The following is a 20,605-nucleotide window of genomic DNA, read 5'->3' as shown; positions in this document are numbered from 1 at the left end:
AATTCTCTACCCTTCAGGCTTCGCAGATAGCCTAGCTAGCCTAGAATATACGCTCCTGACGGCGGTATACGCCATATGCCCTCTGGTTAACTTTACTCATAGAGCAGAGATTCCCAACCTTTTTACTTTCGCGGCATTGTTGGGAATGAGATTAAAAACTTAGGACACCCTTGTTAGATTTTTTTTTCAATTTTTAATCTTAAATCGAAGTGGAGTCTGTTATCAGGAGCAAGTTAAATTTATTGTCAAATAAATAAATACTCCAGTACTGGTGTTATTCATTTATTGAAATATAATATAAGGAAGAAACATCAGAACAGAATACAGTTTACTACAATGGAAATCACTCAAAAGAGTTTTGTTTTTGCTCTTGATGCTTAGAGCACAAATTTTCGACATCAGGCCTTACAGTTGGCAACGAAACACGCATATCATCCTCAAGGTTATGCAGTCTATTTCTTGCTCGCACAAATATGAAGTTGAAAAGGGCAAAAGTACGCCCGTTGTTTTCTTCACTAGGTTAGGATACTCCTCTGCCAGTCAAAACCAAAAAACAACAACCGATGCCTCACTCTTGCTGAACTTCCTAGCAGGGTTGTTAAAGGTCCTGGAACCCATACATTCTAATGGGTTCTATTGGGTTCCGCTGCAGGACCGGAACATTTTATCTGGCATAATTTAAATCGGTCCAAGTTGCGTATTGTTTCATTGAAAAAAGGTTCCTGGACCGTATTAAAGTAGATCCGGAAAAAATGTTCCCGGGCTGTATTTAAATTGATCCTGAAAAAAAGGTTCCTGGACCGTATTTAAATTGAGCCGGAAAAAAGGTTCCTGGACCGAATTGAAATATTTTAAACTTAAAAAGGTTCTTTACGGTCTAGAACCCATTTGCACTTGCTGATTTTCTCTCCCGGTCGAGAATTGAATTTATTTACAATAGCTGGACCTTTAACAACCCAGGGATTATTAAAGATCCAGGAACACATACATTCTAATCTATTGGGTTCCGTAACATGACCGAAACTTTTTTTCTCGCACAATTTAAATTCGATTCAAGTTGCGTATTGTTTCATTTCAATACGGAACTTGAACCCTATTTAAACTGATTCGGAAAAAGGGTCCCTGGACTGTATTTACATTCATCCGGAAAAAGGTGTTCCTGGACCGTATTTAAATTGATCCGGATAAAAGGTTCCTGGACCGAATTGAAATGATTCAAATATGAAAAGGTTATACACTGTCTAGAACTCATTTACGTTTGCTGATTTTCTCTCCCAGTCCGGGATTGAATTTATTTACAATTCCTGGACCAGGGTAGACCTATTAAAAGTTGCCTTCTAAAAATGTGCGCGAGTAAGTACGTTTTACATTGGAATGTCACACTGCGGTTGTAGAAAACGTAGCGCAGGGAATAAATCAAAACGCTGTTGTTCTCTCGTCGGCCAGGTTCAAAAACTCCCTTGTCGAAGAGTTACTGTACATAACGCAATGGACTATATTAGTGTGACATTACATTGAGTTCAAACAAATACGTCACGTGTTGCTCCGGCATCCGATCCAGGAACCGCAGCCAATAGAAGCCGTAGATGAGGTAGCGTGAGGCTGCTGTGTTCCCAGCAGATATTACAACAGGGAACGGCAGTGCTGCTACAACCAAGTGAAGGAACGCCCCTCGAGAGAATGGGGCTATATGGAGAGTGGTAACGTGACTGCAGCGTTTGCGATTCGCCCATTTCTACCTTGTACCTTAGATTCTCGAGACAGCCAGCATCTGGATTAGTCTTTCATGCTCACAAGTGGATAATTGCTTATCGTCAGGTCCGTATTCGATCCAAGTAGCGTATTGTTTCATTTCAGTACGGAACTTGGACCTTATTTAAACTGATTCGAAAAAAAAGGTTCCTGGACCGTATTTAAATTTATCCTGGAATAAAGGTTCCTGGACCGAATTTAAATTGGTTCGGAAAAAAGGTTCCCGGACCGTATTTAAATTCATCCGGAAAAAAGGTTCCTGGACCGTATTTAAATTGATCTGGCAAAAAAGTTTCCTGGGCCGAATTGAAATACTTTACAGATAAAAAGGTTCTTACAGTCCAGAACCCATTTACGCTTGCTGATTTTCTCTCCTGGACCGGAATTGAATTTATTTGAAATTTCTGGACCATTAACAGCCTTGATACAAACTGACAAGTCACAAAGTCACTATCAAGAACAAAATAAAATACAACAGCATGTTGTACTGTAGCCTTTACGGTTCAATTCAATCATTATAATAAGCAGGGGACGGATTTATATGTAAATAGGCTACATATTTATGATATTTATGTATGAAGCTGAAATCAGTTATATTTCGTATTATCTTTGCACATCGTGGCAGGTAGACTCGAAAAATGAAGTATTTATTTTCCATATTTGTACAGGGAGGTTATTTCAGTCGTTCACCGCCAGCGTGTCGGCCGTTCGGCGGACTCTTCATGCAACAGGTCCCGGCAAATTGCGTTCAGGAAGTCCGTAACAGAAACCGCTTGTTTTGTAATGTTTCCACTTTTCACAATTACAGTTACAATTACAATTGAAATAAGCACGTACCTTGTCGCAAGGATGCTGGAAAAGGTGTCCTCCCAAATACAAATATTTCTGGCACCTTATTTCTGACATCTAATCTTAGATTAGACATCGCTACTTAATCCTCAGTTGTCAGAAAGGGAAGACAGCATCCCGGCGCATAAAGCAAACCGAAAGCGTAAAATTATATTTAAAAGTAATAATAATGATGATCTCTAACCTCCTGTGTTATAAGAGATGTTGAAAATGACCTCCTTCAACAGCAATACAACACGTTTCTTAGGTTCAAGAGATCCTGTCTATCGTAATTCCCTGACCACTTTTCTGCAAGAATTCGTTTTCACGTAATTATCGTACATAAAAACTCTCTGTTCAAGACTATATTTGTTTAACGACATAAGTAATGAATGAATAACAATTAACACACAATAAAGCACTGGCCATGAGTAGCACATTACAATAACACAGTATACGCAACACGCGTACTGATAAACGCAAACAGAAGTGAACATGAACGTACACTGACGTCTGGTAGCCGACAGTGTTGCTAACCATTTTTCGGCAATGTCCCTACAGACGTAGTCAAAATGTCCCTACAACTGACCAAATGTCCCTACGCCAAGTAAGGCGACTAAAAAAATCATCACCTCATGAGCATGCAAAACAGAAGATAAAATATACACATTTACTTACCAAATCTTTCTGCTCGGTGCTTCCAGAATTAATGAAGGCGCGAATTTACATTTGCCTATCCTAACTTAACCTAACCGTACCTGAATGGTTCGTGGGGCTATCCGTCAATGGTTTGTTGGGCTACCCGTGCATGTTTTTTCGAGCCCAAATTTTAACTATGTTTGCCTTGCCTAACCTAACTTAACCTAACCTTACCGAGAATGCTCAGTGGGGCTATTCCTGAATGGTTTTGCGGTAATTGTGATTACGAACCGATAAAAAATATTATTTTCGTAGCACTTTAACGGCAAACGTTCTTCATCATCGAAGACGCCATTTTCGTATCCTGCAATTTTATGATTGATGTAATGTTGCCAAATTTACCTGTAATCAAATCAGTTCTTCTACATCGTGATTGTCGCTGTCACATGTAAGCACGTTCTTTGGGCAATATACTGAAATCCATAAGTTTATTAATTAGCCCACAGCCATCCTCCTGCACACTCCACCTAACAATCTGTACAACAACAACAACTTTTTTACTGTTCTCTTCCGCTATTCTTACACAATCCATGCTATCCAAGTATGAAATCAACAGGGTGGCAACGCTGTAGACAGCGTAACTAATTGTAATTTGTTCATATCAACAAATATGGCTACCATACTTGTATACGGAGAATCATTGCGAGAATTGAAAAGCTTATTTTACAACTTCTACACGTTAATGAACATTTTTCCCCCTCACCCCAACATGTTAATTTGAGATAAATCATCACGAATAATTATTTCGTGAGTATAAGACGTAGCATAGAAATTACAGAAGGGTCCGGTATTGTAAATTCTTGCCTTAATGAATAATAGGGGTGTGCGGGACAGAATTTTTTGGGTCGGGACGGGATCGGGACGGTAATTTTTTTAAATCCCGACATTCGGGACTGAAAAATTTGCAATTTCCCGACCAAGTCGGAAAATTTTCGGGACGGGAAATGTTCGAAATTTCCCGAAGCACTGGAAATCTCGAATTTTACAAGTCATTTTCACTTTAAGTGATTGTTTTTGCATTTCTAGAATAAAAACTTACAATTTTCGATAAGTTCCAGAAACTTACAAGGCAGAAAAGGTCGAGAATTAACGACTTTTTAAAGTAAAGCATCCCGCACACCCCTAATGAATAACGTTGAGTCGTTTACTGTTGATTATGTTATTTGAAGTCATACATGCCGCTGCTGTGCAGAGATAGATGTTGGTTGGTGATGCTGTATTTCCTGCAGTCTTGAACAATTGTGGTCCCATTATATTTCCCTTTTTTGTTTTTGTATCACTTAACATTGAAAATATTCTTTCCGTTTCCGCGTGAAAATATTCTTTCCGTTTCCGCGTTAGAATGTGGCAATGTTAGCACTATTTTCGCGAGAGTGGAAATGTTTTCAAAAAGGAACTTGCCTTGAAAGTTTTTGGTAACCGATAACATGTTCCAAAATTCTGATGGAGATTTGTTAGTTAGTTCTTTTTTCTCCCCCTCGCTAAAGTATCCAGATAAAGTAATTCATAAAATGTCATTTACCAAGATTGAAAAAAGTACCTACGTTTTCCCTCATTTGGCAAAATCTGTCCCTACGTTCCTACGCGGGCGAAATTTAGTGAAAAGTCCCTATGCGTAAGACATGTCCCTACGGTTGGCATCACTGCCGACACGTGCAGTATGAAGCGCCGTCCTCTCGCGGCTGACAACTCCCCAATAAGCTGTCGCGACAACTGAGGATAAAGTAGCGATGTCTAATCTAAGATTAGATGTCAGAAATAAGGTGCCAGAAATATTTGTATTTGGGAGGATACCTTTTCCAGCATCCTTGCGACAAGTTACTTGCTTATTTCAGTTGTAATTGTAACTGTAATTGTGAAAAGTGGAAACATTACAAAACAAGCGGTTTCTGTTACGGACTTCCTGAACGAAATTTGCCGGGACCTGTTGCATGAAGAGTCCGCCGAACGGCCGACACGCTGGCGGTGAACGACTGAAATAACCTCCCTGTACATATATTAGGTTTTGACTCATATTTTACATATTTTAGTTACTTTTTACATATTATTTCCATATTTCATAACATTTCTCAACATATACTCCATATTCGCGCAGTAATTACATGTCCCCGTGTGACAGAAAGAGTTGGGTTAATTTTTTGCTAAGGGACGTTACACAAACGAAAGTTTACGACCTTTTTTTATACCCTCCAATTGCGTTAAGTACAAGTTTTGTATCGTCTGAACAATAATGCCCTTTTTTTTTATTTTTCAATTTTACTCCTCACAACTGTTTGCTTTTGTTATTGTAACACACTTGAAATTCCTGTTTATTTGCAATTGTTGTCAAGAATAGAGAATGAGGGCTCAAGAATCGGCTCCTGGTTGTTACAAACGTTATTTTGGCAACGTTGGAAGAGAGTCCCAAGTTCGAGCAGCCCATTGCTAACCCCGCCCTCATTACTACGTAGTTGCGCGTCAGACAGTAGCGCCAGATGCAACGATTTTGTGGTACACTGACGGAATTCGCTTCTGGTTTCTTTTCAAGACAGTCACGGTAATAGTTATTATGCCGATACTGTATTTTGTGTAGGTCGTGTGGTGTCTTACATAATAAAAAAGGTAAATTTTTACATTTTTAAGTCAATATTTAAATCCATATTTTGGTTATGTTCCCTGATAATAAGCGTTTCATATATAGTTTTTTTTTTTCTATTTTAAGAATACATCAGCATCATAATCATTATTCTACCATCAATTACATTTTTTGTAGCAGTTAAATGATTTCATCCATGGAAGCATGGTCTACACATAACGTTTCACAAAACTTAGCGTGTACGCTCTGGAAGTTTTGAGAGTACAGCACTGCGGCCACTAGGGTGCGAAATCCCGGGGGATGGGGGGAATTCCCCCCACCAACAATCTTGGCCTGAAATTTCCCCCCAGCAAATTCTTCCGGGGGGGGAGAGTTTTTGTTTTAACAACAAACATAAACAATTAGTTTGGGATTCGAATATACTTGACTGGAATAATATCGAAAATATACAAAAAAAAAAAAAAAAGAACGGACAACGAAGAGCCTCATCTCTTAGGACACTGAACCTACCAATCCTCAGAACACAGAAATAAGACCGACTTGTTATTTCTTCTCCATTTATCATCGTCTTTCGTTAGCAACCACGAAGTACGAAATATATTAATAAAACACGTAATAGCATTTATATGTGAATTTTATACAGGAAACTATTATCTTCTTAATATCTCTTAATTTTTGCCCCTCCTCCCTTACGCAAATTATTGTTCATAGCATCAGTAGTACATTAAAATCTTCAATTTGCAATTACATTTTGAATGAAAGACCGTCGATCTATATTGTATATTTTATAATATAATTTGATTATTTAATAATGACATATATTTAATGACATTATATATATATATATATTAGACCTATTGTGTGTGTGTCTGTCTTTCTGCTCCTTTTCACCAATCTGCTGTGACGTCTCACCCTGGCCCATGTTTCTGGAGCTAGAAGCTGCTCTTTACCTGCGCATTTCTATTTGAGATTTCTTTCCTCCTGAATCTTCCACCTTGAGAAGAAGTTTGTTCAGCCGGGAATTGAACCCACATGCCTCAAGTAACAGTCAGCTACGGACTGAGCGGAAGTTTATAACGTGTTGACTTGACTCCCGAAGAGAAGTCGCCATGAGGTCGAGACGGGATTCAGCACTTTTCCAGTTGAGGAGGAAGCAACACGGCTCCACACGCAACGACGGAGAAGCATGTGTTACACATGACCCTCCCGCGCCTTTCCTCCTTTCTTCCCCCTCCACGAGCTGCCTCCGTCGTCCTACACGTGCAGATCACGTGTCCGATTGCCACCGTTGCGTGCAGCGCTTATCATTTGTTTCCCGGCGCATTGTGGGTCACGTATCCCGCGGGGGGAACACGAAACAGTACTATGCACGTCAGTATGTGATCACGACGAACTGTAGCAATAAACTTTATGCTAGACACCCAAGTGCGGAGATGTATCATGTATGCATTTCTTGCGATGAAAAATACTTTGTTTTCAAGAACCACATGTATGATAGCATGGGCGGATTAGAGAGCCATCCCCCCCCCACCACCACCAACACACACGATAAATTAGCCATTGAACTTTCCGGTACAAAGGAATTTTAGTTGTTTATTTGCGTTTGAGTATTAAGTGTACATTTATTAATTTGCCCCCAACAGAGAAAATATCTCCATTTACAGGAACACTGCTATATACATTTTTGTATTTAAATAATGAGCATATATAAATAACAATATACATACATACATATAGTAGTCATACACAAGCACACACAAACATATATATATACATAATATAATAAGGGAAGAATTACAACTGTATACAAATGGAACATATATCCATCCTCATGTACATACATACTTCAATAATTCCTAGAACATAACCTTAATCTCCCATATAAACAATATCAGCCTCAATCGTAGACATAATTACATGGGTTGCATGTAATAACATTTAATATTGAAGAGAAATAGTTAATAACAAAACATGTAATGCATAACATGCTTGATCACTATAAATATATATAAAAAAGTAAAAACAAAGACAAGGTAATAGTAGAGGAAATATACGGTTTCACCCGGAAATAATTGCAACACAAATATTTTTTGTGCCAGATTGTGCTGAATGATATAGTGAATAATATATTGAAAATCCGCCATCCAAATGTTTGGGGAAAATCCGCCATCTTGGAAAATGGCTGCCAAAATTCAACTTGAATGTTTAAAAAAAATTAATATCTCGAAAACGGTGCATTGTAGACAAAAAGTGAAGATAACCAAAATGAAAGAACAGAAAATTTGATAAATTATGGTTTTGTTTGATAGAACTACCATAAATCTTAATTGAATTCGAAAGATTCAAATAATTTCTTTAATTTTTAGAATTAGTGTAAAAGTTGGTTTCTGACACTAAAAGCAGAAAATATGTAAGAAACTATGTAATTTACGTCCGAAAGTTACTGAATCAAATTCATAGCTTATGATTTCCACTAGAGCTTGGAGTTTAATGCAGAGTCATGTGTTTCCCTAAATTTACGTGTTACATTTCATATGATATTGGTTGATTGATTTATTTATTTTACTTCGCTTTTTGTGCCACTTTTGATGATATGATGAAATTGATGAATGGACACTCATAAACATCCATACCCAGGTCGGGATTCGAATCAGGGACACCTGGCGTGGTGAGAACGTTCGTAATACATTGGTTTCTGCAGGGTTTCGTTGAGGTGGCGTTTGCTACTTACATGTTGTTTTTGTTGTTCAAAAATGTATGCACAAAGTAGCGGCGATTAGGTGTCTTAATTTAACAAGAGGGGAGGGGTGGGGGTGGAGGTGCAAGCATGATTTACTTTCCACTGACTGCAATTAGAAAGAATCGTATTGAAAATGAAATTCGGGCAGAGATGATTTTGGCTCAAATCTACTGGTAGACAAGGCTTAGAAGTAAGAGACCATAGTGCGGGGGCAATTGAATTCAATTAAGATTTATGGTAGCTCTATCAAACAAAAACCATAATTTAGCAAATATTCTGTTCTTTCATTTTGGTAATTTTCACTTTTTGTCTACAATGCACCGTTTTCGAGATACAATTTTTTTTAAAATATTTAAGTTGAATTTTGGCCGCCATTTTCCAAGATGGCGGATTTTCCCCAAACATTTGGGTGGCGGATTTTTAATTTTATTATTCACTATACCATTCCTTACAATCGGGCACAAAAACCTTTGTGTTGCAATTATTTCCGGGGTAGTCCCTTTTTTCCCGTTCGTTTCCTCTACTATAAATAATGTAGAGTAAAACAGATGTGTATACAACTATCTTATTTCAAGAATTGATCTTGATATTTTTGTGGAAAAAGTGGAAAACTATACACAGTAGGCTAACCGGGAGTGGGCCAACAGTTTAAAGTGGTATCCGAACCACTATGTACAGTCACTGGCAATAAAAATGAGACACCTAGATCTTAAAATACTCGCTTCCCCGCAACGCGTTACGTGGGTTGCACAACACGGGTATAAGTTGCCATTGAAAATTTGCTATTAAAATCCACTTTAGGCAACACTCATAACGTCTCGCTGGGAAGCGAGTATTTCAGTGTCTAGTGTACCATTTTTTTGCCGGTGACCGTACCTCCACCGGATATTGAGATCGAGACCCTTTGATTACTAGGTTACGAAATTACCACTACGCATTTCGCAAATTTAATGGCAAGGCATCCTCCAGAAACGTAACATCAATCCAGTCACATATTTTTAAATATAGGAAATATGCTTCAAACATATTATTTAATTGTTGAACGAATATTCAAAAAATGTAATACGGTAAGTTTGTGTGTGAAAAATCCAACTTTATTTCAGCGTGAAAAAGAACTAGCAGGTAAACACGTGAGAATTGTAGTAGAAATAATACTTGTTATTAGGAACTACCACTTTGATACGTAAGATGATTAAAATTGATATTATAACTAGTTTGCAAGGTCTAGAGTTGAGTAAATTTTTGTTTCCAATGTTACATTCACTGTATGGAGGCCAGTAACAAAAGCATGAAAGTGCTAATTGAATGTTGCTTCCGTTGTGCTGGAATGGCTACAAAATGCGGATAACGGATATTCGGATTTCAAATTATTCGATATCCGTTTCGGGTGCAACGGATAATCCGGATAAAACGGATTAGATGGAGGATTTGTAGAAAATCCGCTCAGTGAAATACGAAAATAACGAATAAAAGGATATATGGGGAGAGTCCGTAAAACGGATAAACGATAAACTATCCGGATAATGCATACTCGCGTATATTTTGGATAATCCGAATAACCGGATAATTCAGATAATCCGAATAACGGATACCAGAGTATCCGATATCAGGAAAGAAAATGTATCAGGATTTGGCCATCCCTAATCGAAACGTTTTCAAAATATCGGCAGATAGCAGGAGCCATCAGATCATTGTAGAACGTCCACATCTACATGATCCAAGATTACTTTCGAAAGTCCCGCTCGTATCAAACGACGACCCGGACGATCCCGCATTTTTCGAGGGTGGCGAGAGATCCTTATACTCCAATGATAAAATTAGCTGCATTTTTCACGATTATCGCCAGCTTCCGGCATATGCAATATGTACGTTAATGAACATGAGGGGAGATATTTTCAATAAGTCGGGCGAATAATAATAATAAAAAGGGGGAGGGGCACAAAATTAATATCGTTATATCCCGGAATCTAATTCTTCAGCAGCGATCCACTAAAAGGCTTTTCCGCCAAGCTTCTCCTAGCCCCTCGCGGAGGAAAAACTCTAGTCCGACTTAACCAGAAACACTCCCTAAATTATCCTCGGGGAAAAAAAGAACACGCCGAACTTTGGATTTTAATTGAGATTTCGGCATTAAAAAAAAAGCGGGGGGTGGATAAGCCATGGAGGTATTCGATGGAGAAAGAGTTACAGCCTCGTTCTTGCAGAAAGCGTCTGCGTATTAATAAACGGCGGTGGTAAGGTTTTCGGGGGGGGGGGGGGAGGGAGCGAGGGAAAGAAATTAAAACTAGACCACGTAACGGAAACGCCACCGATGTGTTTTCCGTTGCACGATCATGTTCCCTTTTTTTTTTTTCATTATTATTTTGCTTTGATTTAATTGAAATGTAGTGTGATGTCGTCGTCCCCTTCCCCCCCATTGTGCGCCACGGTTGTGTCACTTGCAACAGGAGTTCGGTGTAAAGACAAGTTATGGGCGATCAACCTCAAGCGTTAGTATTTTTACGTTTTGCGGGAGCGAGAGAGATTTTTCGCGAAATATTGGCCTGCGGATCAAGGCCGCCCGCGGGTTTTTTTTCGCAGGGGTAGAGTAAGATTTCATATCTTGCCCTTCACTCATAGAAACTATTATTGTTGTTGTTGTTATTATTATTATTACTTTACGAATCATAAAATTCCAATTGAATTGAAAATACTTTAGCGTTGTATACAAGTTCACACTCAATTCTACTCGTAGAAAGTGGAATCGCCTTGCTTACTTTCAAAAATCGTGTATAACTTTGGTGATGAACTTTTTTTTTTTATTTGTACTTTTTCACAATGCACGGATATCAAACAGAGATACTTAATCTACTGTCCTTCATGGTACCTCTGATCCATATTTTTGCATGCCGAAGGGTACTGTAAAAAGAAAAATAATTCAAAATGATGGGGTGTGAATTATTACTTTCTGATTCCAAAGGATCTTATTTCAAAGAAGCCAATTCTTGGTATTTCTCTGCACTGTAATAAGCAGGGAACGGAGATTTAGGAAAAATTTGCTAAATGTATAAATACATATTTAGTTATTTTCACCAAAATATGGATTTAAAATTGGACTGAAATATTGTAAAACTTTTACCTTTTTAATATTATAAGCTGCATAAAATACAGTACGCTCTTTCTGCTTAGAACTTCGTTGTTTGTTCGTCTGATGTTTACACCGGCTGAAATGTGCTGTTACACGAAGAATCTTTGAATAGCTGCAAAATAAAACTTTACCATCGGTCGATAAAACTTCATCTTTAAATTCCGATACGTTAACTCTCGAGTTTTAAAAGAATTGATTGTGTCTCTCTGGTCATTGTAACTATTACCTTGACTGTCTTGAAGAGAAACCAGAAGCAAATACCGTACGTTGGCCACAAATCGTTGCTTCTGGCGCTGCTGTCGGGCGCGAAGTTAGTAGTGAGTGTGGGGTTAGCATTGCTCTGCTCGACTTACGACCATCTTCCAAAGTTGCCAAAATAAAGTTTGTAACAACCACGAGCCGATATTTGAGCCCTCATTCTCTATTATTGACAACAATTGTAAATAAACAGGAATTTAAAGTGTTTTACAATAGCAAAAGTGCGCGAGTATGGAGTATATGGTGAGGAAATGCTCCGAAATATGGAAATAATATGTAAAAATAACTAAAATATGTAAAATATGAGCCAAAACAAAATATATATATGTGCAAATATGTAAAATAAAAACTGAATTTTTCGAGTCTACGTACATGCCATGACACGCAAATATAATATAAAATATAACTGATTTCAGCATCATAACTAAATATATATTTACATATAAACCCGTTCTCTGGTAATAAGTGTCTGAAAGTTTTTGAAATTTAACAGTTTTTATTGCAGATGTCCAAAAACAATAACTTGAAGGGGAAATGGTGTGTAGTGTAATATCAGTTACCTTTATCTGGCCCCTTTCGGGGTTCCTAGCGAGTGGTACAATTTAGGGGATGAGCTACTTCCCCATTGGTTCGATGCCCCGTTCTACAGGGTAGAATGCTAAGATATTTCCTTCCCAATCCCGTCCCAACCAATTTTTTTCTGTCTCGCACACCCCTAGTTACGGCAGTTCTCTCGTTTTTTGTTGAACGTGGCAGTTAATTGCTATAACTCACAGCCTATAAATCGCAGAAAACAATATTATTTGTAATAAATTATCGCAACAATTTTGCCATTCGAATTACTTTTTCAAGATATCTCGGGGGGAGGGACCTAGAACCCCTTACGGGCGCTTTGCTTTGATGTTATTGTTCGGTATCCGCAGGTGACGTTTGAGTCATTTTATTCGCCTGTGTTGCCGAATAAATATTCAAAATGTTCTTCTCAGAGTCAGCGAGACCTGTACGGCGATTCCCCTGCAGTGTGGGGCGGCCGTTACTTGACGAATACCACTCTTCAAGTCCTCCCGAGGAGAATGAAGGTTCAAGTTCTGTCCTAGAAATTGAACGTAACGCTAATTCCTTATGCGTGCACTTTAAGTAGCTTTATGTTTTAATATTATTATTATTTTACGTCACTTTTCTTCCTCTTGCTGAAGTTACAATGAGGGTGGATGATATAGAATAAAATTGGTTTCGAATATTCACAAGGAAACGTCCATGTTCAGGCCGAGACTCGAACTCGGAAACTTCGTTGACGAGTTTGTGATTCGACCCGCTCGCCACTGATCTGGTCATTAGACTATATTAGAATCAGATAGTTGTGGCGCGGACGCGCGCACACACGGAAGTAGCAGAAAAGCGAAGTAAAATAAACTAAATCAATCAGTTGATATGAAGTGGCATCATTATCATCATCCGAATTAACTTTTGAATTCCTGGGAAAATTTTGCAACCGATCTTCGACATTCGAATCTTTTTGAACGATGCTGATGACTCATTCACTTTTTCTGTTTATTTCTTCTTGATTGATTGATTGAGTTTGTGTTTTCCACTTCATGCACAGAAAGGGCCTCCCCGATGGCGCAGTGGTAGCGTCATCGCCTTCTCACATAAGTGTCTAAGTCGTAGGAAGACCGTTGCATGAGAGGACACTTCTGAAATGAAATATACGTCTACGTTCCTCCCTAGATCTTATGGATGAAAATTACCCCCTGGCCTCGAGAAGGAAAGAAAAGCACCTATGCAGTCGAGATTTCTTGGGTCCCTTGACAATGGCAGGGCGTTGTTCCAAAATAAACACAGCTGTGCAATTCCCGCTTGACGGGCAGGTAACAGGGCACGCCCCTCCCGTGGAACCACATAATCACGGAAATACCTTCGGACCCAAGGCCACTGGGAAGTACCCACCTGTGCCCCCCAAACTACCTGCACTTTTTTACTTGTGTATGTATTTTTTAGGGTAATGATTTGCAGGCCGGTAGCGATTGCTAAGCTAAGGGGCCTGGAGCCTAGGGCGCCATTCGAAGCTTTTTTTGTTGCCATTCGCCGACTTTTCTTCCACGAGATTGTTGCTATACAATGAACATACTGGCAGATGTACACGGTGTGTCTATAAAGTTTTTAGACTTGCTTAATAAAAAGTGTAAATATGTGAGACTTGCCATAAACCTTAGTTAGTCTTCGATGTACATCCCTCCTAAGTCTACACACTTAGTGGCATGGCTGTACAACAGTTGGATGTCCCTGTGAATATCTTCTTTTGGGATTGTGGCCACGTCACAACTTCTTCAATTTCCAAAATGGTGTCAAAACGTTGGCCCTTCAGGTGGGGCTTCAATTTGGTGAAAAAATAGCCAGCCAGTACCAAGTCCGGCGAATAGGGCGGCTGGTTTAACACGATCACTTGTCTCCGTGTCAAAAACTGTTGGACAATAATTGTGGCTTGGCGCATTGCCGTGCTGCAGGAACCAAGCACCGGATTCAACCAGCTCTGGTCTCACTCGTCGCAATCTCTTTAGCAAGCGCTCTAAAACGGATCCATACACAGCTACAATCATCAATCATCCTCAGTGACTGAGCCCGGTTTCCATTCAGTTTTTGTCGAACTTTTTCAACATTACTGTCAGTTCGACTGGATCACACCCTCGCTGGAATCATCCGCCACATCTTCCCGACCATCACGGAATCGACGATGCCAAATGAAAACATTGGGATGACAAAAGGATTCATTGCTGTAAACAGTTCTCAGCATATCAACGGTTTGTGAAGGTGTTTCACTGAGTTTTAAACAAAACTTAATCGTCACGCTTTGCTCTGTTTACATTTACGTAAATTTTCATGGTAATTTGCTTCGATATTTTTTACCCATTTAATCTTGTCTTGAAGAGAAAGCACCTTTTTGTAACGTCGTCGTCATGTAATCCAGGGATCCCGGGTTCGATACCCGTTGGAGGCACATGGCACAGTAGGTTCAGTCCCGATAAGCCTTTCTGTGCATAAAGTGGACTTAAAACAAAAGTAATAATCAAAATTGTCAATTGAAAAAGTAATTGCAAAAACGGCCAATTTTGATGGGATATTTGACTGTTTTGCTTCCTTGAAAGTAAGAAAGGTTAATTTTTAATTATTTTCTGTCTGAGATATCAGTTAGGTTTTATAAATATTTGGTAAATTTTACTCAGAATAATGTTTACATACATAGTTTACAGCGATGTTATTGTTTTCTACTGAGAACATTCTTCACACTGTATTGCTTACTTTAATAATTATTAGTAATTTTTTTGTCCTTTTACTTGTAGGCTTGTACTCTGGTAAAACACTGCTAAAGTTTTCTGTTTCCAAAAGTAGTGGTAATAGTACATTTTAAAAGATGTTCTTCAGACTTTAAGACATAACTGAAATATTCCTAAATATGCTAATTTTGTAAAATCAGAAATGCAACCTACGAATCTTTAAATGTAATCTATATTATTTTTTAAAGAGTTCTTCTTTGTTTCCTTATTTCAAAACTTGTTGGATGTAAATATCAAAAAGCATGGCATAAGAAGAAAATGACGCCAAACCACAATAATGCCTAGGGAGCCAAATTATCTAGCTACAGGGTTGATGATTTGTGTAGGAGAGAAATATATTAAAGTGGTGAGCTTCATGTCACTGTCAAGCTGCTTCTTGGGATCATTCGCGATCATGGGGATGAATGATGGAATAGATGAAGAAATAAATCAATGGCGGATTAATGATCTTCACTCGTGGGACGGCGTATGACCTTTCCTTGTGGTTCTCGCACCTAGGTTCTGAAGGTTAAATTCCCCAATAGGGGATGATCACTTTATTTTAGAAGGGCAGAGGCTTATTTATTGAAATTTCCAGTACATCGGAAGCAATTTTAAACAGGAAAGAAGCAATACTAAAACAGTCGAATAAATAACTGTGCAATACCGTTACTAAATCAGACTTTTTTTAGTAGGTTGGTGATACAAGACCAATAAGATATGTTGTTGAACTGATTCGGTAGCCTATGGAATCAGGAATGTTGTATCAGTGGCAGTCTGTGAGTTGCTGTGTGGAAAGCAACGTGGATTTATATAAATCAGGTGATTTTTTTGGGAAAAAAATCACTGATATAAATCACTTTAAATAAATCATTTACATAATAATCTACATAAGGATTTTGTAAACGACAGAATCACTTTTTGTGAAAGTACATTAATCTCTTAATCATTTAATGGTGTTTATTAGGCTATAAGAAAGAAAAAGAAAGGAAACAAAATAATGTACTGATTGTGTGAAGCCCATACGAAAGGAAATGTAACATTTAAACTGTAAGCACAAATTTTTCTTGATTTAAAATTCAATAATTTTTATGGGCAAAAATAGTAAACATTTTGTGTTTAAAAATATATAAATACTGATCATGTTAAACCATAAATAGTGTCATTATCATATCATTAAACTGTAAATAAACATGGCAGCTCACATATTATAAGTATACTTTGCAAACTATCAAACGACAAAATTTAGCTACAAGGACTATAAAGAATATTTTAAGTCACAATTATATAGTAGGCTACATCCAGAATGTTTTATTTTAACTGGAAGAAAAATTAGTTAAATTATTAATGTTTCATTAACACACTCAACAAACATTTCCATAGTAGGTTCATATATACAGAAACAGGAAAAAGTATATTTACATGTAATTTTTTATATGATTCAATCAAACTGTTCAAATATTTTACAGGGGAGTTTAATTAAAAAAAAGCCTTTCTATAAAAATATATATATATCTATATGTATGGCGCCAAAACCCATATAAGCATGTTTTCTTTTTTAAATCGATTTCAATAAGAAAAAACAATTTAATTTTTAAAAAATCATATGATTTTTATCCACCCTTGTGGAAAGTTTCCTTGTTCCGTGTTTTATGTCCAGGCAGTCCGTGGGATGTTGCATCTCAAGTTTATCTGTAATGTATCTAAGGTATTCTGGGGTAAGGTTTCAAGCAGATCTCTCTTGGGTAGGCATCTCAGTGTCTTGGATAGGAGTGTCTTTTATTGATCGACGATTTTTTTTTATTATTTGTTTTAAATGCTTCCAAGGTGTTATTTCTCAAATATAGGTCTCAAGGGCGGTGATATTGCTTTTATTTTAATTCTTATGTTAATTGACAGCTAGTTGCTAAGTTTTTACGTTTTAAGGCTGGCTAACACTCTACATTAATCACTCGGCCATGAATTCATAATGATTATTTTATAATCGAGCTTTTAAAAAAAGGTAAAGCTATCCACGTGGTATCGAGGCACATGGGGGTCTCGAAGGAAGGGCCTCATGCATTCGCGGTCATATGGAAAATGATGTGATCAGCAACACGTTACTGAAGCTTAACCCCTCTCCCCGGCTAGAGGCTGAGTGAACCTCAGAACTGCGTATGCAGGGACATTGGCAGGCAAATCTGAGATCATCCGTCCCCGGGTTTCGAATGTGGCTCATTCCCTACCGACTTTAAAACTTCATGTGTTTTTTATCCCACCGTGATGTTATCAATCATTAACTTAAATTTGTCAGTTTTACTTCAGGATAGACAAACATAAACTCTCATATCTTACCCGAGAACTGTGGCGACCAACCTGCCACGAAGGTCAACCACTGGACTATGCCATTAAATATTGCAAGTAAACGCTTACGCACGACACGAAATAATTTTCTAATTTCATCCGTGTCCGATTGATTGATTTGGTTTAATTTGCTTCGCTTTTCTCCACTTTTGGCTGATCGCGACGATGAAGATGAGTGATGAAATGGATGATGAGACACTCATAAAGAACACCCATGCCCAGACAGGGATTCGATGCAGGGACGCCCTCGTTGAGCGCTGTTCTAACCACTCTGTCAAATCACTCTTCGAGATGGAGATAAGTTGCTCAGGAAGCGAACGTGGTTTTTTAACGTATTCACTTACACAAGGCACTATAATCTGACCCTGGAAACTGTGAAGCAAGGCCGTTCATAACGGAAGAGAAGGGGAGAAACCGAGTTGGGCGGAGCAAAGCAGTGGATGTTGCTGCAAACAGCTGGTAGCTGCACCCACTTCCCTCTCGAGTCACCACTTGGCGCAGAGAGTTGCTTTCGTTTGCTCGCTCCAGATTCCCGACACAGTGTATAATTAGCGAAGTTGAAAATTGATTAGCCAAATATATTCACTAAACTGAAAGTGCCAAGTAGTCAGGTAGATTTCCCATCATTTTTAAAGTCATAAAAAGTAGCGAGCGGTCTAATAGAATCATTTGGGCGCCGAACTATAATTTCAGCTTGCTACCGCTGATTTCTTTCACTTGCCCCTCCCCAAGAATCAAGAGTCAAAAAGTCTTGGATACGCTACATCGTTCGACACTTGTCATAACAGCGAAACAGTCATAAATGCGATTCCCTATCTACAAGTGGAACCCATAAACGATCGCCTCGAGCTCATCTCTGCATAATTGTGAGATAGTCTTCTTATTTTACCTTCCACACTCCCGTGCGCGGGTTACCGTTGACAACCGATTATCCTTCGGACTAATATTGACAGCGTGTTCTTCCGAGAGATGCAAACAATGCGTCTTGGCTCGCTCTTTCATCGGCAGCAACCTGGGAACAAGCAAGAAGGAAATTACTGGTCTCTCTTATCGCACAATTCTCAAACACCTTATCGGGCAAGCCCCGCCCTGACGTCAGATTAAGGGCACGAGGAACAGTTTACACGGCGAGCTAGACTCGAGGAACGTACACTGCTCGTCTCCCACCGAATTTTTCCCGCGGCGATGGATGGATGGATGGTTGTAATAGGGGAAAAACATATCATTGCGCTTATGGGAGTATTATTTTATCTGTTCTCTTGGAAATATCACACTTCGGTTGGCATAGAAAAGCATACGAACGCAAAGAGGACAGGTTGAAGATTTGATTGCCAGGTGGAAAAGTCGAAACTTCCATATGATAAGTTGTTTGCCCATAAGGAATACACGGGAGTCTATAAATAATTATTCATTATATTTTTATAGATCATATCTAGCTTAATAATCAACTTAAAAAACCGCTTCCACTTGCAACATGGGGAGAAATTCACGCTCTCTCACACTGTTTTTTTTTTTTAATGCAGTGCCCATTCCGACGATATTGAAAGGTAATGCGTACCTGGAGTGAAAGTGTCGCTATTCACCTCGTCGTTGTTGGGTTTAGGACTCTTATACTCTGTCCGGGAATCTATGGAGGAAGGGGAGAAAGTGAGTGGGGCGGAGCGAAGCAATACGCTACCAGCTGTAGCCGCATCTTCATCTTCATGCAGTCACTTCCCTCTCACGCGTTGATTGGTCGAGCCCTCTCGAGTCACTATTTGCACAGATATTACGTTTAGGCCGTTCACCGGTTTAAACTGCTTGGCTGCAAGAGGATGAGTGTATGAGGAATGAGATAAATTACGCTCATTGCCCTTTACCAATATTTAATAGAATAAGCACAAGGGGGGGGGGGGGGAGGCACGCACGAGCCGGGGTTGAACTACTAAATACTGATACTTAAATAACTAGTGTCGTCACTAGGGAACGGAACTTAGGTAAATAAATGTTTTTTTCTGCGATAAGATAGAGACCCTCGTTTTTGCCAAAATTCTGATCATAGCCTTATATGTCAACACAGCAAATTTTATTTTGCATAAAAACACATATTTTCCAGTTTTCCGTATGTAGATACCTATTTTGCGAATTTTCATTTTAAATACATAAAATCGCTCATATACTTCAGCTACCTCGAAATCCTCGAAGGAAAAATGTTTATTCTCCGCACCTCTTTCATATCGAGTGTGTTAGGTTTGTTTTGTCTTTGACCACGCTCGCTGGCAGACATCTGGCGCCTCGCCTAAGATCCTATTGGGGGAAAATATTACCCCCACTGGATCTAACCCTCAAGTGCTAATGTCTAAATGTACAAAATTTTTGGGGAAAAATTAAGGTTTTCAAACTTTGTGCCAAATTGCACGTGTTTTGGAAGGCGAAGTAGGGGGAGAGGAAGCTTTGGAAAACTTCAGCGTTAGTGGCATTTGGAAAAACTATGGTGATCCACTGCAACTCCACTCCAAGAAATAGCTCACTAAGAGGTAAGCATTTAGAAACTGATTTCAGGTGCTTAAAATGCATGTAATATTTTGTTTTTGTTACCAAATGTTTTTTTTATTTTTGTCACATATTTTCAACATTTATGACACATAAGAAAATAAATATTTCTGAGTTTTTTAGCACATAAAGTTCCGTTCGCTAGTCATCACCGTACCTGATCTGGTCCGTCGACTTGGTCGTATGGTCCGTTGACGGTGTGTACTTTGGGCACTGCCCAACCTTCGCACGGACTCACTGCACGAGTCACACCACTAAGGCAACTAACTTCCGACTCTCTCGGCCACTAACTTCCGACTCTCCCGGCGACCTCTCGTCACCGGGGACTTGGCTGGTGTTTGCTGATTTAGCATTTAATGCCGGCTCGTGACATGCCACCTCCCCCTGAAAAGAAATGGGGTTGACCAGGGGACAAGCCCATTTCTTTACTAACAAAAGAG

Source organism: Lepisma saccharinum, chromosome 7 (assembly GCF_977018435.1).
Source record: "Lepisma saccharinum chromosome 7, izLepSacc3.1, whole genome shotgun sequence".
In the NCBI taxonomy this organism is placed as follows: Eukaryota; Metazoa; Arthropoda; class Insecta; order Zygentoma; family Lepismatidae; genus Lepisma; species Lepisma saccharinum.
The sequence above is the reverse complement of the archived record's forward strand: the minus strand, read 5'-3'. Positions refer to the sequence as shown.